Raw genomic sequence first — 25,936 nt, 5'->3', positions numbered from 1 at the left:
TCTAAAATCAAAGTTTTAGGTAGAACTCAGTGGGATGTTATTTTCCATGATATTCCTATAATTTTAGATTTATGGATAGTGAATAAAAATGTTGAAACAATTATGGGTTGGGATTGGATTACCAAATTGGGACCTCGAAATAATTATGGGGATTTATTTATCATTGATAGCGAATTGGCTAAAGAAAATGCCGAAAGAAAAATAATGGCCAATGAAGTCAGAGAAAAACTTAAAGAAAGAGAAATGAGTAAATTAATGAGTGAAATGAAAGAATCTATATTTAATAATAATATTTGTGAATATCATGCGAAAACCATGATGTATTCAAATCCATCTCAAATCAATAGTGAAATTGATAATGATAAAAAAATTAATATAATGAAATTAATGAATTTAATAGAGTTAAAAATGCTATACCTATTTTAGTTGAAAAATATGGTATAATTTTTGAAGACACATTGGGATGTCTAAATGATTATCAAGTAGATTTGAAATTAAAAGAGGGATTTTCACCTATTTTCTTAGGGTGTCGTAGAGTTCCTTTTGAGTGGAAAAAGGAAATCAATGAAGAATTAGATAAATGGGTTAATGATGGTATTATTATTCCTGTGGAATATAGTGAATGGGCTACTCCATTAGTACCTGTTAAAAAATCTAACGGAAAACTTAGATTATGTGCAGATTTTAGAGTAACACTTAACAAATGGGTTGTGGAAGTGAAATATCCATTGCCGCGAATTGAAGAAATTTTGGCAAATTTAAAAGGGGCCAAATATTTTTCAAAGGTTGACTTTTCATCGGCTTATTTACAATTGCCTTTGAGAAGAAATTCGTAAATTGATGACAATAACGACGCCTAAAGGATTATTTATTTTGTAGATTACCTTTTGGGGTAAGTGTATCTGCACCGATTTTTCAGAGAACAATGGCATCAGTTTTCCAGGGTTTGGAAGGTGTATTTTATTATATGGATGATGTGTTGATAACTGGAGTGACCCCAGAACAACATAATCAACGTCTGGAAGAGGTTTTCAAGAGAATTAAAGATAAAGGTTTAAAAGCCAGTAAAGAGAAAAGTATTCTTGGTGTCTTCGAAATAGTGTATTTGGGTCATCAGATTAATGGAATTGAAGTGAAACCTCTCGATAAAAATTTAAAAAATATTTTGAACATAAATCAGCCTAGTAATAAAGCTGAAGTGCAGTCTTTTATGGGCATGGTAAATTATTATCATAGATTTGTGGATAATTTTGCAAAAATTGCAGCTCCGTTATATGATTTATTAAAAAAAGGCGTCAATTTTGTGGAAAATTGAACAACGAAACGCTTTTGAAAATTAAAAAAAAAAAATTGGCGAGGAACCAATTTTATGTGTTTTAATAATGACTTGGAGATAATTCTTGCTGTTGATGCGTCAAATAAAGGTGTCGGAGGGGCCTTATTACATGTCATTGATGGTTTAGAGAGACCAATTATTTTTTTTTCGAGAATATTTCATGAAGTTGAAACGAGGTACTCTGTTATAGAACAGGAGGCCTTAGCAATTATTTTTGGGTTGACCAAATGTCGCGAATATTTGATCGGGAAAAGATTTGTGATTTATACAGATCACAAGCCATTAATTCATTTGTTCAAGAAAGATAACAAAGAATTAATGATGTCTCCAAGATTACAACGGTGGTTGTTACTTGTGGGAAGTTTTAATGTTAAAATAAAATATAGGCGAGGAAGAGAAAATCATTTGCCTGATATATTATCAAGACTAGGAGCAGGTTGTGCTACTTCTGAAATAATTGATAATATGATTATAGATAGAGAAGATGCTTTAGTGAGAACTTTATCATATATGTTAAAAGGAGGTCCTACAACGTGGGAAAATCTCAAATCTTATACTTTAAAAGATAAAGTATTAAGACAAATAAAATTATTTTTAATGGGAAAAAAACCATGGAAAAATAATTATAAAATTTATGAAAAATTTGAAAAAGAATTATCTGTGGTGGATGATTGTTTAATGAGAGGAAATAGGGCAGTAATTCCTTTGAAATTATGTGCTAAAATAATTAATTTATTACATGCAGGACATCAGGGTCAAAGTAAAATGAAATCTTGGGCTCGTGAATATGTGTGGTGGCCTGGAATGGGTAATGATATTGAAAAAATTACAAAGGAATGTGTTCCATGTAATACATGTGCCGTTATGCCCCGTAAAGAGATGGGACAAGTATGGCCAAAATCAAAGAAACCATGGGATCGTTTCCACATAGATTTTTTTGAATTGGATAAAAAATCATATTTTTTAGTGGTGGATTCATATTTCAAATGGATTGAATTCGAAGAGGTTCAAGGGTTAACAACTAAAGTTGTTATTAAATTATTACAAAAATTGTGGGCTAAGTTTGGTATTCCTAAAATAATTGTATCGGATGGAGGTCCGGCTTTTATAAGTGAGAATTTTAAACAATTTTGTAATTCGATAAAAATTAACCATATTTTGACTCCACCTTATCATCCTAGCTCTAATGGCCAGGCTGAAAGAATGGTAGCCATAGTGAAAAATTGGTTAAAGAAATCTAAACAAGAGAAAAATGAAGTCTGGTTAGCCCAGTTATATTAGGGGAGACCGGGGTAAAGCGATTGACGGGGTAACAATGTTAACGCGAATAACTTTTTAACCATTGAGTATAAAGACCTAAAATTTGGTGTGAAGATGTATTTTTATATCTAATTTCTTACCTATGTTCATCTTTCAAAAAACTTACCTGGTTTTATATATTTTGTCAAAAAACTGTTTTTTACCCAAAAAATATAAAAATCAATCTCTAGTATATTTTGCTTTTAGTAAAATTTACATATCCTCAGGATTCAAAATTTGGCACACATGTTCCTTTATGTATTAACTATAAAATAAAATTTATCTGACATCTTTAGCTATATTAGAAGTCACGCAATAACGATATATATAATATATGTCACCTAGGGGTAAAGCTGTTATGGGTAAAACGGTTAAAATATAAAATTATTCACATTAAATTTTTCATTCATTCATTTATTATAATCAAATAAATATTGATATTTAATATTAAAGTTACCAATTGAGCATTATTAAAATTATGAAATTAATTCAATTTATTTAATTAATTATATATCATTTTAACTCTATGGAACTGGTATTGTTAATTATTAAAATGAAATTGTTTTATTTTATAAATAAACAAGATAAGAGGATTTGCATATCAGCTTGCTAAAGAATATGGCAAATCTTTCCCAGAAAGCTGGACAACTAATGGTATGGCTGGAGAGGACTAGTTTATGGGGTTTAGAAAACGACATTCCCAACTTTCGATTCGTACCCCTGAAGCTACTAGTCTAGCAAGAGCATATGGCTTCAATCCCACAAATGTCAATAAATTTTTTGAAAATTTAATTAAGCTATATAATTCTTATAACTTTGAACCACATAATATACAGATAAAAGTGGTTTCACCACCGTTCAAACTCCTGCAGAAATTATAGCACAGAAGGGTGCCAAACAAGTCGGCTCTATAACGTCAGGAGAAAGAGGAACATTAGTTACAATATGTTTAGCCATCAATGCTATAGGCCATAGCATTCCACCATTTTTTATTTTTCCAAGAAAACGATACAAAGATCACTTTATTCGTGATGGGCCTATTGGATCTAAGGGTGTGGGAAACGCATCGGGTTGGATGCAAGAGGAGGAATTTTTATCTTTTTTGGAACACTTTAAAAAATATTCTAATGCATCCAATGAGAAAAATGTCTTATTAATCTTAGATAACCATAGCTCTCATTGTTCAATTTCCGTTATAAACTATTGTCGCTCCAATGGGATTGTTATTCTAACACTTCCACCACATTGCTCGCATAAACTCCAACCATTAGACAAAGCAGTTTATGGGCCATTGAAAAAGTTTTATAATGGAGCTATTGACACATGGATGAGAAATCATGTGGGCAACAATTTCAGATTTATGATATTCCAGGAGTGTTAAAAAATGAAATACCAAGGGCAGTGACACCAAATAATATATTAAATGGGTTGTTAGCATGTGGCATATTTCCTTTAAACCCAAATATATTTACAGAACAAGATTATATCTGCTGTAATAATTCAAATGCTAGCTCAAATATTGAATTTGAAAATAATGATGAAAATATTACAGTGACTCAAAATCTTACAGTGACTCAAAATCTTACAGTGACTCAAAATCTTATAGTGACTCAAAATAATGATAGTGATTTATCTATATTATTAAACGAAAATGTTCCAGATGATATTGATGAACCTTATCATGATATGTTACCATCATGCTCAAAAAATTATAATAAAGTATTCAATTCTTCATCTATAATACCTATTCCAAAATTATTCAATATTTCATCGGATAAAATATCTAAAAAAAAGAATTCAGAAATATTAACATCTACACCTTATAAAAAAAAATTATTAATTCAGAGAAAAAAAAAGATATCAAAAAATAATTGTTTATGTGTTATTTGTAATAAAAACTATAAAAATAGTCGCAAGGGCGATGAATGGCTAAAATGTACAATGTGCCTTGAATGGGCACATTCTAAATGTGCTAATTATGATAATTATTTTACATGTCCTTGTTGTATCGATTAATTTTTAAATAAAAATCATAAATAAATCTTAAATTTGTAATATTTGTTAAATAAAACAATAAATATGTGTCAAATATTATTTTAACCACTTTACCCTAGTGCTTATCCATTTTACCCTGTACCCAGGGTAAAATGGCGAAAATGAGTAGTTTTACATAACTAATCATAGCTCCTAAAATATTATAGATAGAGGGCTACACTTTTTTTTATCTTGTAGAAGAGGGATGGGGCTACACATTGATCTATAATTTGTTGTGTTTGACTCTTGTTTAAAATTTTTATGGTAAATATGCAAAATGCCTATCGTTTTACCCCGGTCTCCCCTATAATAATTCAAGAAATAAAGAGGGAGTTACTCCTGTCGAATTATTTTTGAATAGAAGAACCAGATTACCTTTAGATTTTCTTAAATAAAAAGAGATTGATAATTTAGAATCTTATGGAAAAAGCAATATAAAATTCCCTGTGGGTCAAATTATTTGGGGAAGACTTTTTGACCATAAAAAAAAATGGGAAAAAGGTATTGTTTTGGATAATATTGGGAATAAATTGTGTAATATAAAATTTGATGATGGTACTGTGGGAGTACGTCATAATGATTTTATTAAGGTATATAATTTTAAAAAAAATAATAAATTTGTCCATAAAGACCGGAAACAAAGTTCCTATAAATCTTTAGGACAAACTTACTTTGTACTTAAACAATTTAGGGTTAAATTTATACAATTAAGTATCAATGAGAAATATAAATTAGATAATTAAAAATTAAAAAAAAATTGAACATGCAGATTTATGGGGAAATCTACTCTAGGGATATATGTATCATTTTATAAAAAAAAAATATTATATCACGTGATTCTATGATATTGGTCTCATATAAATTCACTAAAATATAAACTTGTGAAGAAATAAATAAGTATATGGAGATAAAGAGGATTAAGATTAATATGTTTTATGTGAAAGTGAAATTTTATTTATTTTTTAAAAAAAAGGAAGAAAAACATAAGGTTGTTTTTATGTTAAGACTAATATGTTTTATGTGGTTTTAAGAGAAATGAAATTTTATTTATATAAAAAAAAAGGAGAGAAAGACTTAAATGTGTTTTCATTTTTATTGCGTTGGACAAGTAAAAATAAAGTATTTATTTTATTTAATTTAAAAAAAATAAAATGGGTATTCATGATTATAATTATGAGGGAAGAATTTATTTTTGTTGTTAAAAAAAAAGAGATGCCACATGATAAAAAAATTTTAATTATTAATTATATTTTTTTTGAGAAAATAAAGTTAAAATTTTTTTTATTTAAAAAGAAAAATTATAAAAAAAAATGAACTATAAATTGGACACAGAGGACCACATAATATATTTGAAAATTGTAAAAAGGAGAAAAATATCTATTAAGAAGCCCAGTGTGGACAGCTATAAGCGTTGCTTTAGATGCCGGAGTTTCGGACACTCAATTAAAAATTGTATGATACCAACTAAGGTATTGATGAACCAAGAGTGTAATGATTATATGAGTGACTCGGAGGAAGTTCCTGCAACCAGTTATTTCTGTGGAAAAACTAAAAATGTACTATCTGGTGTAGATATGTAAACTACAATAAAAGAAACGAAATTGAATCTTATAATCAACAGTATGGAAATCGACCATGGCCACCGACCAATTATGATGGAATAGGGAAAAAATTGACAGAAATACAAGCTAAAAACCTGAGAGAATCAAATACATTGATAGAGAATAAATTCAAATATTATGCTAAGACGCCAACTATCAGTGACAAGGCTACCAAAATGAGTTCGACAGTGATTAAAATGAACGACAATATGGGTTTACAAAAGAAATATACTCGTATGGAGACTGAAGAAAACGAGATGTTGAAAGAGGACAAAGATAATGAATAAATATAGAAATTTCAAGTTCACATATTTTTTTTTAATTATTCCGTCTTGGTTTTTTTGAGGGCGGTCGTGATATATATTTCATATATATTTGTATTAGATATTTCATATATGTTGGTATATTATATATATAATATATTTATCAATATTATTATTATTAAATGATAAATGTCAATCAATTATTAATATATATTTAGAAACATAAAAAATATTGATTTTTGTTTATATTGATTGATAAAGAATTAACGCGGATGAATATAATAATTGTAAAACAAAGAAAAGAATTTATATAGATTATTTTTATTTTATTATGATTTTTATGATTGTTTTATAAAAATATTGGAATTAATTTTAAAAAAAGTTATAAAATAAAGAAATGTTAAATAGTAGTAAAATGTTCAAAATTCTAACCATTAATATTAAGTTATAATAATAATCGGTGAGATTATTGAGAAATTATAAGTTATAATCTTAATCGGTGAGATTATTGAGAAACAATATTATAAATTATTGAGTGTTATTTTAGTCCACATTAGAAAAAGACATTTGTAGGCTTAATTTTAACAACATAAAGAAAAGCTTTGAAATAGTAGTTTTTAAGAATATTTCTCGATATGGGACGAATAGCAAAGTAATTTTTATATTAAATATTTTATTCATGCTTATCGTATAATAGATAGCCAAACGGGGGATGTAATTATTCCACGTGATCTAGAGGTTAAAAAATCTAAAGATTTGTCAGATTCTGAAACTTATGTTTATTTTACCTTATCGTCTATTTTAAAATTTTTCTGCTCCCTAATTTAACAATTTTATATAAATATTTATTAACCATTCCTACTACCTCATGTACTGCCAAAAGGGTCATGAGTAATATTAAATTAATTAAAGACGTACCATTAATAATTTAACCATTTTATCAATGGAAAAAATTTTATTTAAACAATTAAATATTGATGAAATTTTAAATTTTTACGCTTTCTCTAATTTGTCTAAATTATTCAAAATAAGATTTTTAAGTATATATTTTTTACATTTTATTTACATTATATATTAAAGATTGCTGTTTAAAATTTATGGGTATCAAAAAATAAATAATCATTTTTTCGAAGGGGGTGGGGTATATTTTAGAGGGTTATTCTGTTTCCATTGCTCAAAAAGTGTAGGGGCCACTGCACCTAGTAGTGGTATTACTTTATCAAAATATCTTTCAACCTTAGAACTTGAAGGTAAAAAATCTGCTATTATAATCGTTTATAATTTCACCTTAACCACCAATCTATTTTTTTATCATTTTCCAAATATGCCACAAGTCTATTATTTTATGCTACCTTTGGTAATAAATTATAATATCAAAGCTTCAGCCAGAGTCATCGAGTATCACATATTGAAGCATAATAAAATTTGATTTTTAATAATGATGATAGTAGTTATTTTCGATATTTCATTTATTTAACATTTTTTTTATATCATTGCCTTAAGTTTTTCAGATTATTTGTTCGATCCTGAGTATTGATATTGATGTTAGTAATTTTCATATTTTGATAATAACTTATTACCAATCGGATTAATACAATTTATTTAAGCATTATATATTGGCTTAAGCTTTAGTGTTTTCAAAATTTGGCAAACTTCATATTTAAGAGTCTTATTAGAAGATTCCGATCAATATCAAATTTTTGATTATATAACTCGATTCAAAAATATAAGAGAATTAAACTATCTTTACTTCTATATCTTCTAAATGAACCGAAAAAAACAAATAATATCTATAAAGATCATTCACGATAAGACCTAGTATTATACTTTTTATTTGGCTATTATAAATTATTAGAATTTTACTATAATATATTCATAAATATTACCTAATTCATATTCTAAGCGTCTTATTCACGAATTTCTAAGCTTAGGTAAATTGGGAGTTTTAAAACAGACAAATTCATTTTTTAGGGTAGGGGGCAAAGGAATTTTAGTATTACTTAGAATTCATGAGTACTACATTTTAAAATTTTACTATTATGTTTATCATGAATATTGAATTATAATTCTAAAATGGCAAAAAAATTATTTGAAGAGATCAATATAACATATTACTATTATCATGAGTATTATTATTCTGTAAAGGAATATAATACCAATGTCAAAATTAATATTAAATAATTATTACAATATTACTCTTATCAGGGTTCACTAGATTCAAAATTCTTGGTTTTTGAATTTATCTATTCATCATTGATCAAACACCTTTAATGAATTAAGTTATGGCTAAATAAAATTTAAATATATTATAAATCAATTTAATTATTGTAATTTGGGGGTTGGGGGTAAATCGGATCTGATCGGTAATAAGATCAGTGCAACCCTTCATAAATTAAAATGATTGCAATAATATTTATAAATTTTAAAAAAAATCTCAATTTGCATAATAATCAATTAATAGTTGTGACCAGGGTTGCCAGGTCAAAATTTTCAAATTGTGGGAGAAATTAGGTATTTTGTGGGAGAAATATATAAATTGTGGGAGAAATTGCTAAAAAAAATTTTTTTGCGGGCCTTCGGCCCGCAAAGGCCCGGCCAGTTATCCGCTTATTATTTTTTATAAATATAAAATCTAATTTAAAATAAAATAGGTAATTATTTTTCAAAATAAAATAGCCAACTATTTAAAATAAAATAGCTAACTTTTTCCAAAATAAAATAGCCAACTATTTTTCAAAATAAAATAGCCAACTATTTTTCAAAATAAAAGAGCCAACTATTTTTCAAAATAAAATAGCCAACTATTTTTCAAAATAAAATATCCAACTATTTTCCAAAATAAAATACGCATTTTCAAAATAGGTAATTACTGTACGACACAAAATTTCTTAGAGTACTATCTTTATTATTAAAATAACATATTTATTTATTATAATATATCAATTTTGTTTAAAAATAATAACCAACGATCTTTTTTAATTACAAAAGAATGTAAACAAGATAAAATTTTATAAAAAAATTGTAATTTTACAATGTAAAAAAATAAATGTATAAATAAGATTTTATAAAAAAACAAACAATTTTAAATTTACAATGTAAAAAATATTTATAATCAGTGCGGGGAAGTTGTTCTACAGTATTAGTTAATACAATGGGGGAAGGGAATATGATATTTTGAGGTATCAAAAATCTTCAAAGCATAAATCAGTACAGGGCATTCTATCAACATCTATTGAAAAACAAAAATATTCTTCAAAAATTAGAAATAATATAGATGCAACTACAGTTGCGGAAATGGTAAATACCTATCATGCAGTACAACATTCAGAGAGTTACTCAACATCTCAATGTTGGTAGAATCTTTCCCCATAATATTTAACGACTAATATAAATGAAAAGTATACTTTGTAGAACACAAAATGAGCAAGGCTATCAACAATGTTTTAGGATATAAATCCAGAAGGTCAATTCTTGACGATTTGAAAGATGTGCAAACATATGCAATTCTAACAGATGCATCTAATAAGGAGATATCAAAACATTTCCCTTGATCCTCCCCTATTTCAACAAAATTAATGTCTTCAATAAAACTATTAAAAAAAATTTCTCCAGATATGAAATATCCAAAGACATAGCTAACCATATATAATGGTAAATATGGCAGATTTGGCATTACCAATGAATTGCATGGCAGCTTTCTGATCTGATAATTCCTCAGTGAATTTGGCAAAAACCATAGTGTATTTACAGAATTGAGTCAGCATAATGTTGGTTGACAGGTTCCTCCTAATACGCGCCATCGTAGAATTTTAAAATTTTACAAACCTTTAAAAAATAAATAGATTATAAAAGCTGTCCTATATGAAAAAAAATTTCAAAAATAAATGGCAGAAGTATATTTAGGAATTTTACATATAGGAAATCTACTATATGCTGTTAATATGCAGTTGCAATCAGAAGAATATAATTTAATAAAGGCTCACTAAATTATGCTGCAGAAATACCAAAGTAATCCACTTCTAAAAGTTCTATTCTTCTATGAAAATGTTGAGTGGAGCACTGCAATTATAGAATCTAGAAATTTAAAATATATTTATAATAATTATACATACTATTCTAACTTCAAATTTTGAAAATGTCGAATGGATTGGATTGGATGGAGAATTTAAAATTAGCGGAAAAATAAAATATAAGAACTAGACATATTTTTCGAATAAATATTTAAAATTTATTTTAAAAATAATCAAATACTGTTTCTCAAAATTATTATTTATATATTAAAAACATTAAAATGCTAAAAAAAAATTGTGGGAGAAATTAAAAAATTGTGGGAGATTTTTGTGGGAGATTTCGAATTGTGGGAGTTTCGTGGGAGTGAGATGTATGTGGGTAAACTAAAAAATTGTGGGAGACTCCCACTGATGGGGGGAGGCATGGCAACCCTGGTTGTGACTAAAAGTTTTGAAAAAATTTAAAATTTTTATTATACTCAGAGTTTGAAACCCTGAACCCTTGGAACCCTCTTTAAAAATTTAAAAGAAATAGAACCATTTTAAAATTTTCAGAAAATAGTTATTTGACCCGTGCTAACAAAAATAATTTACAAAAGGTTATTCTAAAGGCATTATATGAAAGTAAATCAGGACCAAGTAACATTATACAATGTCTACTGTAAGTTACCAAGTACTTAGAAATTTGATTTAATAAATATCGAATAATTAGTTCATATACCATTTATACTAGCAAGATAAAGGTATAAGAATATGGTAAAACCAGCAAAATTAAGATAAGGTTAAAAGAAAACCATTTTGTGAAAGTAAAAAAGTATCTAGAAGCATTATACAAGTCTACTGTAAGTTACCAAGTGCTTAGAAAATTGATTTAAAGAATAATTAGCTCATAAACCATTAATACTAGTAAGATAAAGGTATATTTCAAAACCGTTAATGAGTATAATTTGGGAAAATATGATGATCAACCTTGTGTATATGTAAATCATATATGGTGATCTACCTCGTGTATACTTAAAAAAAATTTTTGTTTGTGATTAAGAAAGCAGCAGGGCATAAAGAGTAAGAAAGGGTATATCCCCAAGAAAGCAGTATATGTATCGGAAGGAGGGGAGGGGATCTATAATATATAATTTACTAAAGAATATTGGTTCATTTAAAAAAAACAAAATAATGTCTAATCTGTTTTAAGCAGAAACGTAAAAATTCATATGAAAGCCTTGTCGGAAGCCGTCAAATCAGATGTTTTGACGTCAAATCGGATCCGTCTCCACTATATACATGGTGTAATTGATCTATATTATTAATAACATTATTATTGGATGGTAGGATTTGTGATGTAGAGGAAGGAATGCGTGAGTAGAATCAGAGTGTGTATACTTGAAACCTTGTAATAGAGCAGTATAATATGCATCAAGGAGGGCAAAGGACCTTATTTAAAATTCGAAGTTGTGATCAATTTGGGTGATTGTGTAATTTGAAATCTCCAATTTATTTGATTAAAATGATTTATAAGAATATGATATTAGATTAGAGTGAATATAATGTGATTTTAAGTGGTTTTAACTGATTAATATATATATTTTGAGCTTAATTCTTTATTAGCACTTTGGTCATAGACTTACCCAAAGGTGGTTGATACAAGAATTATGTGAAGGGCCATCCTCCATATAATAATGACGATTTTTTTTCTCAAGGATACCAACAAACCTTGTAGCCCAAAGTTATATGAGGGTGTAACTACACCCGACCCTATGTTTAGTAATGAGTATAGCAATGAAAGAAGTAGAATATAAGAATAAAAAGGTCCTGCTTCCAAAAAACTTATAAAAATTTAATAATTATTTTTAATTAAATAAATTTGATTAAAAATATAGTAAAATAATTTTAAAGATTTCCAACTATGAGATCTTAAAATAAATAAGCGATAAGGTAATAAATTTTAAATAAAATAAATTAATAGAATTTATGAGATTAGAAGCTAAAATAAATAAATAGATAAATAATAGGATAGAGAAATTAAAATTAGAATAAATAAATAATGGTGGACATGGGAAAATATATTAAAGTGTAGTAAAAAAACAAATAAATAAACAAAATGGATTCATAATAATGAAAAAACGTGTTTTGGGAAAAGTAGATTTATTTAAAAAATAAATAAAAAAGGGTAAAAGTAAATAAAGAGTGTTCTAAAATAGAACATTTTTTTTAGAAATTGGTATAATTTGTAAAAAAAAAATATGGTGGTAAAAATAAATATGGTGTTTAAATAAAAAAATTGTGCTTAAAAAATTATTATTAGGAATAAGAAAGGTTAAATGAATAAAAAAATAAAAAGAAATAGTATTTATAATTAAATTAAAGAATTAATAAAAGCAAGTGATTATATGTATTAATTTAAAAAAAACAAATTAATTTGATGTATTATTAGGATATTAAAATATAGTTAGTTTAATATGAGGAAAATTTAAGATAATTTATAAAGAAAAAATAAGATATTATTATTAATTGAAGGATGAATAGAAAATATAAGTATTTTTTTAATAGTTAATAAGAAATTTGGAAGAAGGTAAAGTGAGTAGTAAAATTATAATTATAAAAGAAGATATAAATTTAGTAATCTTATCTATTTTGATCCATAGAATTACCACAACAATAATATAGAATGAAATAAGAATACAAGAATTATTTCTATTGAAATTAATATCAATTGATAAATAATTCCATTTATGAATTTTATAAGATTGTTTAATAATTTCCATTTGTAATTGTAAGTCTATAACGATTTTGAGAGATTTAATGTTCATATCAATTGAATTTCAATTAGTCTAAAGAACAAAATTTAATATATATAATTTATAGTTTCCATTTCATCTAATTCACTTTATACATTACTCTATTAATGTAATCTTGTTTATCTTTCCGTGTTTCAATTAAGATAGAAAGAATTCAATAATAACCATTGTTAAAAACATAACACAATAAATCTGAGAACATTATTAATTAGCAGAATCTTTTTAATTTTTTCAAGCATGTTTATTTCAAAGAATCTAAAAATAATAAATAATAATATATAGAAGAAAAAATGAGATAAAAATTTCTTTTATTGACGCAATTATAAAAAGATTTATTTAAAAAAACATATATATACTACATTATAACTTCTCAATATTATAAAAATAAAAGTATCACATGATTATATCCTTGAGCTTAATTGCTTATTAGCTTTAAAAAAACAGCTGTTGGATAGCTTTTATTTAATTTAAAAAAAATGGTGTTAAAGAGAATAATTTCAGTCCGTGACAGCTACTAACCAGGGTTGCCAGATGTCACGATTTTGCCGTGATTCTCACGATTTCATACCTTATTTTTTACTTACTCACGTTTTCTCACACTTCACGCTTTTCTCACGTTTTTGAGTAAATTAAAATAATCACACTTAGTCTCACACTTTTTTTCACGTTTTAAATTTTTTCAAAATATTTTTAAATTTTTCTAAAATATTTTCAAAAACAAATATAAAATTTTAAATCAATTTTATTTTAAAATATTTAAAAAAATTGTAGTATTTGTTAATAGTCTGACTGACCAATCATATTCATTGTTCAATTCAGTGTTTTAAACGCTACTTTTAAAAATATCGCGCTATCGCACCGCTATCGTTTTCAAATGCGTAGCGCGTTATTAGCTACTTTCATTTTATATAATTGTATAATAGAAAATAAAAATAAAGTTTTGACCTTTTCTCAATGCCCTTCAGCATAGACTCTACCAGTGGTTGGTATAATTTTAGATTATTGATTCTTTTGAGCTTGGTAATTAATATACTCAGTGTGGGAACATAATATCCCATGCTCATATTATCTTGCCCTTCCAAGATTTTAAATGAGGATTTTGTAAGACTATGGATTTCTAAAATAATATTTGCTAGAATGTCATAAGTCTGACAGCTTATTCTTTTTAGAGCTAATGCTACAGATTTTCGTATTAGATTTTTTGGATCAATCCAATGTGCGGTCACTCCTAAATAAGCTCTAAAAATATGAATATCATATTCTAAATCAGAAAATAAACATTTTTACCTTCTATTGTGCGTCCAGCAATCTGCCGTTGTACAGATGTAGGAGACATCTGATAGATTTAATATTAAAGATTCTTTAAGCTATCCAAAATTCTTGCCATCAATGTCTGCCGGCAAAATATCTTGGTACGTGGAGAAAAGGTGTTTATCATCTTTATATGGTTGAACAGTCTCTATTATAAAGTTCATTATGACTTTGTCAATTCATTTTTGAAATACACCTGGTGTTGATGAATCCAAATTGCTTAATTTTGTTTGAATTAAATTTGATTTAGAGATGGATGTATCTTCTTCCATTACCCCAAAACTTTTGAGATATTTTTCAATCTCTTTATAATTTGAGGTGTGAGTGTTGTTAAATGGCTCATTTTGAGCCGATTTTTAAAAACGGCTAACTCAATATTTTATTAAGAAAATTATTATGCAAGCCTTAAGATTTTGCTCATAGGTGGCACAAAGGTTTGAACATCTGTTAACGAAATCTCGAGGCATAGACAATATTTTTTTGGCTAAAATATTGAGTTAGCCGTTTTTAAAAATCGGCTCAAATTGAGCCGTTTAACAACACTAGGTGTGAACAGTCTAAAATTATAACAGTAATACTTAGAATAAAAATTATGTAGAAGATAAGTACATAAAAATGATTGAAATAACTATTTTAAAATGTTTTAAATAATTTAGATAAAATTTATGAATATAAAAAAAAATGATTGGTCTTTGATTTCAATTTATTTTAAAAATTAAGGATTAGCCTACACATTGATATTAAATTTGTTTAATATATTACCTTTAAATGTTTTGTCAAATTAAAGCTGCTTGTATGATTTGAGGATAAAATTTTATCAAAACCGATATCCAGTAGTAATTTTTTCTTCAAGATTAAAGTATTTTTTGAATTTTGGGAAAGGTTAATCTATATTTTTCTCATTTTCCAAAGAAATTTTGCTATATTCAACAATCTCACACATTTTTAATAACTAAATTTATAATGCTAACTAGATTTATAATGTATATTTTTAAATATAAATTTAAATTTCATAATTAAATTAAATAAAAGTATTATAATTTAGATTTAATAAAAAATATATTTATATAATTTTTAAATGTATTTATTATTATAAAATTGAACTTTCTAAACTAGTAGCGAGCTCCCGATATCGCTATTTTCTAAAAAAAGAAGCCCGCTAAAGCTACCGCTACTGAAAAAAGTAACGCGCTACTATAACAACACTGGTTCAAATACCCACACAACACAAATTCAATTTTTAGAAAGTTTATCAAGTATAATTATAATATGAATTTAAATAACTATATATTTCTTTTATGGATTTTATAAATCCTATATTAAAACTCGTAAAATTTTATATGAAATAAATTAATTGTACATACACTCACAAATTATAATTAGTTTAATTTAACTTAGATATTGCTAAATTAACAATCAAATTAAGAAATATCTAAAAACATTAATTGCTAGAGTTGATTAATTAGATTCACGCACGATCATTTTTATATAATTAAGTAAAATTAATTTATAATAAAGGTAATATATATTCAGTAGATCAGATTATTATTTTTAAAAATGCTAATTTATAATTTGATTTATTCTGTATCTTCTTAAAACTAATATTATAAAAATTTATTATAATATCTATTTCTTGAACTTGTTACAGAATGGATTTTCAAATTCAAAATATTTCAGGAAGCTCATCCTCAAGTTATAATTCTCAAGATAAAAAATTGAAATATAAACAAACAAAAAAGAGGAAAGTATGTAAGGTAAGTTATAATAAGTTGGGAACAAAAATATGAATGGTTAAAGCAGCATTCAGGGTCGACTGTAAAATGTGGTATATGTGCATCACGCTTTTCAATAAGCAATGGAGAGTGTGTTATAATCAAACATATGAAATCTAACAAACATAAGCTGGCAAATGAACAATCTAGAACCAATACTTCTATATCATCATACATAACCGAATATTCTAAGAACGAAACCTTGTCTGTTATTGCTGAAACAACATTCATATATCATTCCATAAAACATTCCCATAGCTATATGTCGGCTGATTGTTCAAGCAAGATATTTTACAAACTTTTTCCTGACTCTAAAATTGCATCAATATTTTCATGTGGCAGAATAAAAGGCTCTAAAATATTATAAAATATTTTGGCACCAGAAACAAAGTCAAATATTATAAAAGATCTAAAAAACAATCATCCGTTTTCAATACTAACGGATGCATCGAATAAAGGTAATATAAAAACATTTCCCTTGTTACTTAGATACTTCAACAAAAATAATGGAATAAATGTTAAATTACTTAAAATTTTTTCGTCTGATAGTGAAATCTCTAAAGATATATCTAGATGTTTGCTAGAAAATTTAAAAATCGCTGGACTTGATATGGCTAATGTAACGGCCTATTGTGCAGATAACGCATCTGTAAATTTTGGGAAAAATCAAAGTATTTGGACAGAATTAAAAAGCCATAATAATAATATTATACCAATAGGTTGTATATGCCACATTCTTCACAATACGCTTAAAAAGGCCATAATTTTTCTCAAATATGATAATGAGAGTATAGTAATTAAATGCTATAATAAATTTAGCAACTCGACAAAAAGAGTTACAAATTTAAAAGAATTGGTAGAATGGTGCAATTTAGAATTGCCAGAATTACTTTGCCATGTTTTAAACGCTGGCTTACATTAATCCCAGCGATTGAGCGGATGCTTAAGTATTTTCAACCACTTAAAGAATATTTTTTATCATTATCAGCAACCCCACCAATTTTGAAAATATTTTTTGAAGATGATTTTGCAGAGGCATATTTATGTGTTGTCCTTAACGTTGGCATTACATAAGTTTACAATTGCAATCTGAAGATGTATTAGCAATATACATATATATGAACTTATCCTAAAACTAAAGAATTCATTAAATTTAAAAATTCAACAAAATTTTTATGCATTTCCAAAATTATTTTACAACATAATAATGATGTAGAAAAGGCAATAAATTTCAAAAATGAATCAAAGATATTTAAAAAAATTATTATAGAATATGTAGAAAAACGTTATGATATTATAGATAATATAGGGAAATATCTTAGCCCTATGACATTAGAAAAATGTCTAGAATTTGAACAATTACAAATAATAATTATTAATTTTTAATGCCAAACATAGATACAGATATTCTCTTTGAGGAATATTCACAATTTTATTCCTATTATGAAGAAAAATTATCAAAAAACAATCACATGAATACCCCCCAAAAATGGATGGATTTTCTTTCTAATAAAAACTCACCATTGGTAGAGAAAATATGCAATTTTATATTTTCTATTCCGCATTCAAATGCTTCATCAGATTCAGTCTGATGACTACTGCCTGAAGAAAAGAACGTAATAGATTACAGTTATCATCATTGGAAGCTAAACTTATGGTTAAACAAAATTTTAACTATTCATGCAAAGAGTTGTCAGCCTATCTCCACAGTGCTGATAGGAAATCTCTATAAAATATAATATATAATATTATGCTATATTTATAAACATGGGAAAATTATACATCATAATTGTTATTAGTAAATCAATAAAGAATTTTCATTGTCTTAAAAATCATGTTATATTCAATATAACATTAACCTATATAAGTATGCTATATCGATTAACCCGGCCGAAGGCCGGGCAAAAGCGGGCAAATTGGGGGTATGGGGGCGAAGTCCCTCATTAATTATTATAAAAGAAAAACTCACGTTTTCAAGTGAAGAATATCTGGCAACCCTGGGTGTATGTATCATAATATCTTAGATTTTTTTAGATAAATTGAATCATATTTTAGTAAATTGAGTTCATAAAATGCTATTAAAAAATAATTCAAACCCTCAGAATTATTTAAATACTCAATTAATTAAATTGTGATTTATTTTATTTATAATATAATTTAAAATAAATTACTAATCAATCGTATTTATTTCCTTAGTTAGTGAGTGTATTTTATATTTAAAAAAATATTTTTTTGTTTATATTAATATTAGTAACTAAAAAAGGGGTATGACTAAATACTGCATTGCAAAATTGCATTGCTAAAAAGAAATTACTCATAATCAATCAAATTTTTATTAAGTATTCTTTTTTTAAAAATAATTTTCAGAAACATTTTTTTAAAATATATTTAAATCAATTTTTATTAAAAAATTGATATTAAAAACAAATAATAAATAATTCTACTTTTATTTAATATTCATGGAAAAAAATATATTTACTAGCTTACAACTCAAATTTTATTTTTCAATTTTAAAATTTAACAAATATATCTATAAATGCATAAATATTAAATATTATCTTAGGCAGTGGCGTAGAAAAGGGGGGGGGGCTGAACATCCCCCCCCCCGCCATAACTTCCGAAAAAAAATTTTTTAAATTTATTTTTATTCCGATTAATTTTATTTAAAAAACGGTTTCAATTTATAAATTAAATAATATATATGTTAGCGTCAATGTGTTATTTTCGGCAATGTGTTCCGGTGGTAGGCAGGGTAAATTAGTTATTTAGGCAATGTATTATTTTTGTAATATTATAGATTATTATTTTACTTAATTTATATTTTTTTTAGATAATATAAATATAATATTTTTATAAAATGATTTTTGATCGCTAATTTTTAATATTTTTTAATATTATATTTTACGTATTTTTTTCTGATATATCTTTTGATCGCTAATTTTTAATATTATTTTTTACGTATTTTTTCTGATATATCTTTTGATCGCTAATTTTTAATATTATTTTTAAATATTTTTTAAGATTATTTTTTACGTATTCTTTTGATCGCTAATTTTTAATATTATTTTTTACGTATTTTTTTCTGATTTGATATATCTTTTGATCGCTAATTTTTAATATTATTTTTAAATATTTTTTAAGATTATTATTTACCTATTTTTTTCTGATATATCTTTTGATCGCTAATTTTTAATATTATTTTTAAATATTTTTTAAGATTATTTTTTACGAATCTTTTTCTCTCTTTTGATCGCTAATTGAGTTTTTTTTAAAGTAAATAGGTAAAAATATGTTTTGTAAACATGTTAAATTAATATTTCAGTTAAAGTGTACTATAGAAAAGTGACAATTGTCATAATCGATATTTTTGAACTTTTTTGAGTTTTTTTAAAAGTAAATAGGTAAAAATATGTTTTGTAAACATGTTAAATTAATATTTCAGTTAAAGTGTACTATAGAAAAGTGACAATTGTCATAATCAATATTTTTGAACTTTTTTGAGTTTTTTTAAAGTAAATAGATAAAAATATGTTTTGTAAACATGGTAAATTAATATTTCAGTGAAAGTGTACTGTTGAAAAGTGACAATTGTCATAATCGATATTTTTGAACTTTTTTGAGTTTTTTTAAAGTAAATATGTAAAAATATGTTTTGTAAACTGTTATGTTCTACCTCCCCCACCCCACCCCCTTTGTCCCGTACAACTTATTTCTTTTTTTTCTACTTGTTTCTTTTGTTTTCCCATCTTTTTTTATTTTGTTATGAAATTGATATATTATACCTTATTTTTATATTGCATTTGAAACTGGTTCTTACCAGTTTCATGAATGATTGTATCGCGATAAAATAACAACTTTTTTTTCCCCCTTTTTGTTTTAAAAATTATAAAGGTTGAAAACAAAACACCTTTTGAATTAATTATTTTCGTTCGTTTTAAAAAAAAATTGATACTTTATTTGTAATTTTACTTTGTTGAATAAACTTTGAAAATATTATTTTAACTACGTTGTCCAAGTGATTCCATGACTAAATCGTTAAAACCCGGCCCCCTGGATCCCGTCATCGACCATCCCGGACCCCCAATCACGGACTGTATTTTTCCCATTCAGACTGGGGGATCCATCGGTCCAAATACTACATAAACATGTTAAATTAATATTTCAGTGAAAGTGTACTATGGAAAAGTGACAATTGTCATAATCGTTATTTTTGAACATTTTTAAGATTTTTTAAAGTAAATGGGTAAAAAAATGTTTTGTAAACATGTTAAATTATTATTTCAGTGAAGATGTACCATAGAAAAATGACAATTGTCATAATCGTTATTTTTGAACTTTTTTAAAATAAATAGTGAAAAATATAACTCTAGATATAAAAATTTCGGTAAGATTTATTATGATTGTGTTAATGATTAAAATAATAAAAATTTCTACTATTATAATTAAACTTTACTCTTCACAGCAATCAGAAAGTTTTTAACATAATGTATAATGCTCGCAGATGTATAATTAAGGCATTTTTTAAATTAATTTATTTATAGATTTTTAATAAATATGTCAAAGATAGTTAGGTGATATACAAAATAACCTATATTTAGTAAACATATTTTGAAAAAGTAAATTAATTTAAAATTAATTATACATATGCTAGCTATTATTCATTATGTTAAAAATCTTTCTGATTGCTGTGAAGAGTAAAGTTTTATTATAATAGTGGATTTTTTTATTATTTTAGTCATTAATACAATCATAATAAATCTCACCGAAATTTTTTTATCTAGAGTTTTTATAAAATCAAGGAACGATTTGCAAAAAACTCATCATTAATTTTGATTATAATAATTAAAAGCGAATTAAGGAATTTTGTTTATAACTATATGACAATTGTCACTTTTCTATGGTACATTTTCAATTTTAATTTAACTTGTTTACAATATATATTTTTAGCTATTTATTTTAAATAAATTCAAAAAAGTTCAAATATAACGATTATGACAATTGTCACTTTTCTATGGTACTGAAATTTTAATTTATCTTGGTTACAATATATATTTTTACCTATTTACTTCAAAAAAGTTCAAAAATAACGATTATGACAATTGTCACTTTTCTATGGTACTGAAATTTTAATTTATCTTGGTTACAATATATATTTTTACCTATTTACTTCAAAACAGTTAAAAATAAAGATTTGGACAATTGTCACTTTTCTATGTTACATCTTCACTGAAATTTTAATTTAACTTGTTCAATATATATTTTTAGCTATTTATTTTGAAAAAATTCAGAAAAGTTCAAAAATAACGATTATGACAATTGTCACTTTTCTATGGTACTGAAATTTTAATTTATCTTGGTTTTAATATATATTTTTACCTATTTACTTCAAAACAGTTAAAAATAAAGATTTGGAAAATTGTCACTTTTCTATGTTACATCTTCACTGAAATTTTAATTTAACTTGTTCAATATATATTTTTAGCTATTTATTTTGAAAAAATTCAGAAAAGTTCAAAAATAACGATTATGACAATTGTCACTTTTCTATGGTACATCTTCACTGAAATTTTAATTTATCTTGTTTACAATATATATTTTTACCTATTTACTTTAAAAAAACTCAAAAAATTTCAAAAATAACGATTATGACAATTGTCACTTTTCTATGGTACATCTTAACTGAAATTTTAATATAACATGTTTACAAAACATATTTTTACCTAAACAGAAAAAAAGTACTATTTTAAAAATCCTTTAAAAAAAACTATATATTCAAAAATATTTATGATCAAAAATATTTATGATCAAAAATATTTATGATCAAAAAGATGTACCAGAAAAAAAGTACGTAAAAAATTAAAATATTAATATTTACGATCAAAGATGTATCAGATAAAAAGTACTTAAAAAATTTATATATAAAAAATCATTTAAAAAATTTATTTTTAAAACAATTATCAATCAAAAATATTAAAAATAATAATATAACAAATTAAAAAAAATTATTCAAATATATATTAAAAATCCTTTAATAAAAATATATTCAAAAATATTTACCATCAAAAGATGTACCAGAAAAAAGTACGTAAAAAATTAATTTTTAAAAATATTTACGATGAAAAGATGTACCAAAAAAGAACGTAAAAAATTAATATATATAAATATTTATATAAATCTCAAAATAAAAAACATTGACAATCTTAAAAATATTACTTAAAAATATATCTAATAAAATCTTTAAATTACAAAAATAATAAATTTATAAATAATAAATTCATCTCAAAGAAATATTAAATTAATATCAATTAAATAATAAATTAATCTCACAAATAAATAATAAATTTATTAATTTATAAAATAAAATACATTGCCTAAATAAAATAACTAACTCACCCTGCCTACCACCGTAACACATTGCCTCGAAAATAACACATTGACGCTAACAGGGAAATTTTCATATATTATTTTTTTTTTATTTTTTTTTTAATATTTTTTTTTTACTTATTTTTTTTAAAATTTTTTATTTATTTTTTTTAGATTGTGTGAATTTTGGTAGAAATTTTTGAATTTGGCGTATTTTTAGATTTTTTTTTGATAAATAAATATCGTGTGGAGTATTGAACGTTTATGGAGGGATCTTAAGGCAAGCATCCCAAGAAATGGAAAAAAATCTTTTTCTCATTTATATTTATGTGAATATTCTTATTTCCGTAATATTAAAAATATGTCTAATATAAATAAATTAATTAAATTTTTAAATGATATAAATTTATATAGAACTATTTTTGTTTTTCCTTAAAAATATATATATCTATATTATCATTGTATATATGTTATGTTTATTCAAATAAATTGATTAATTATTTAGTATACCTATTTTTATTAAATTCTTAAATATACTCGGTTTTTCTAAATTCTTAAATATACTTTTTTTTCTAAATTCTTAAATATACTCTTTTTTTCTAAATCTAAATTCTTAAATATACTCTTTTTTTCTAAATTCTTAAATATACTCTTTTTTTCTAAATCTAAATTCTTAAATATACTCTTTTTTTCTAAATTCTTAAATATACTCTTTTTTTCTAAATTCTTAAATGTACTCTTTTTTTCTAAATTCTTAAATATACTCTTTTTTTCTAAATTCTTAAATATACTTAAGATTTTTTTTAAATTTAAAAAAAATAATAAATAAAAAAATATATTTTAAAAAAAATAAATAAAAAAAAATATTAAAAAAAAATAAATAAAAAAAAATAATATATGAAAATTTCCCCGAAAATTTCCCCATGATTTAATCTGTTACCAAAAAAACAAATAAGAATTTTCAATTTTAAATGATAACATGGTTTAAAATTACATATAAAAAATTATATGTAAAATATTAATAACAATAAAAATATATTGTAAATTTTTTCTGGCAAAGTTAAATTAGATATTTATAAATTTAATAAGAAAATTTATATTGTTAAACTAATTAGATAGTTTTAAAAATTTTAATTAATTTTTTATAATATTTAAATAATAGAAAAATCATTTAATTTGGTAAATATAATGAGAAAGTGCAGGTGATTGCTAATATGTTTGGGATTAAAAATTTTAAACCTAGAGTAGTTTCTAGAAAGTCCAATCGCTTAAATATTGATGCATCTACGATTGAGGATTTTATAAAATAAATATTTTTATTTCCCTTATTGATACATTTTTATTTCAATTAAAGATTTATTAGTCACAATTTTATTTTAAACAGCTTTTATTTTCTTTTGCCAGTTGAGTCTGATGAATACACTTGAAACGAGAAAGGATATTAAGAAAATCTCAGTGTTTTATTCTGATGAATTATCAGGATCGTATGATAGTTAATTTGTGATGTCGAATTTTTATATAAAAATCTAGACAGAATGGAGTATTCTTTGAGATCAATGCTTTGCATGCTCTTTCTATTTGTAATTGCACTTTAGATTCCCTGCCTAATATCAAAACATTGCTTTTTATTTTAGCTACCTTACCGATTAGCACCTGCATTAATGAAAGGTTTTTCAACTTTGAAAAGGTTAAAAATCTATTTAAGAAATAGCACCGGTGAAAGCCATTTAAATGGATTCGCAATATTAAGTATTTATAAGGAGATTATTCTAGATAAAAATTTGATTCTAGATGAATTGACCAAGTCTCAGAAAAAAGTAAACCTCTCTTTATAAATTCAAATCATAAAATTGCTATATGATTATAATATGTTTTTAGTCATGAAATTTTTATATTCAAAACGTAATTATAATGAATTCTTAGTCATAATATTTATCTTTATACTATTTTTAATAAAAATATTGCATTTGCAATAAGATTATTGATCTGCATCGAGCCTAATATTTCAAGTCCGGCCCGGCTCGAAATCATTTTAAAAAGTTTTGCCGGCCCAACCTGAAATTTTTTTTTAAAAAGTTTTGTTGGCCCGACCCGAATTAAATTTAAATATAGAAATTCATTTTTATAATTACTCAAAATAAAAGATATATGTATATGGCGTCTAGTTTTTATAAAAAAATCAAATATTTTTATTTTACATAAAAAATTTAACATAAAATTAATTTATTTAGATATATTTTAAAAAATTTCCAAGGCCCGACCCAACCCGGCTAGAATTATTTTAAAAAATAATGGGCACGACCCAGCCCGATCCCCATTTTCTACTTTTGCAGATCTCTAATAAGAATTATTTATGTTTTGTTAATATATTCATTTGTATTAATTATAATCGTTAAATTAGATTTTTTTAAAATATAGTTATTTACAATAAATTTTTAATGTAATCTGTATATAATTTCTACATTTTGAAATTTATTATATTATATATTATCATTAAAATAAATACGTAGTTAAATAAAGGGTTGTTTATGCTAAAGTATTTTAATAATAAATAAAATCTATAATGAAATTCTCTGCAAAGTTTAATTAAAATAATTATTTTTAACTGTAAGATATATTGAGTTATCATAAAAAATGGGTAGTTTGGGGGACAATTTTCTTCTTATTTCTACACCGAATGGATTGAATTAATTTAGAATTGACCAAACATTGATAAAATTTTCAGAATAATGCTTTCAGTCGCTTATTAATCATAAATTTGGCTAAAATTTTGTTACTAATATTTTTTTCATTTAAGCTGGCTACTATGTTAAACACTAATAAAGCACAAAATATTGGCAAATTTTTAAAATGGAGTTTGGGAACGAAGCCCCCTCCCAAAAAAATTTAAACCCCCCACCCCCCATGGATCAATCCTGGCTACGCCATTGATCTTAGGAAACCCGAATGATTATTGGCTAGTACTTTCTTATATTTGGGTGCAAATACATGTGGAAAACCTAAAAATTAAAAAATTATAATATCTTTGACAATTAATTAATGAGTAGGTTTAAAATCGAAAAATAATAGAAAACTTGTAAGGCACATATTGCTGGCATTATTGATCATATCTCTTCATTTTTGTTTCCAATGCTTATATTTACGTGTATAAC

This window comes from Gordionus sp. m RMFG-2023, chromosome 1 (genome assembly GCF_954871325.1).
Source record: "Gordionus sp. m RMFG-2023 chromosome 1, tfGorSpeb1-WG-v2, whole genome shotgun sequence".
In the NCBI taxonomy this organism is placed as follows: domain Eukaryota; kingdom Metazoa; phylum Nematomorpha; class Gordioida; order Chordodea; family Parachordodidae; genus Gordionus; species Gordionus sp. m RMFG-2023.
Note: the sequence above shows the minus strand (reverse complement) of the source record.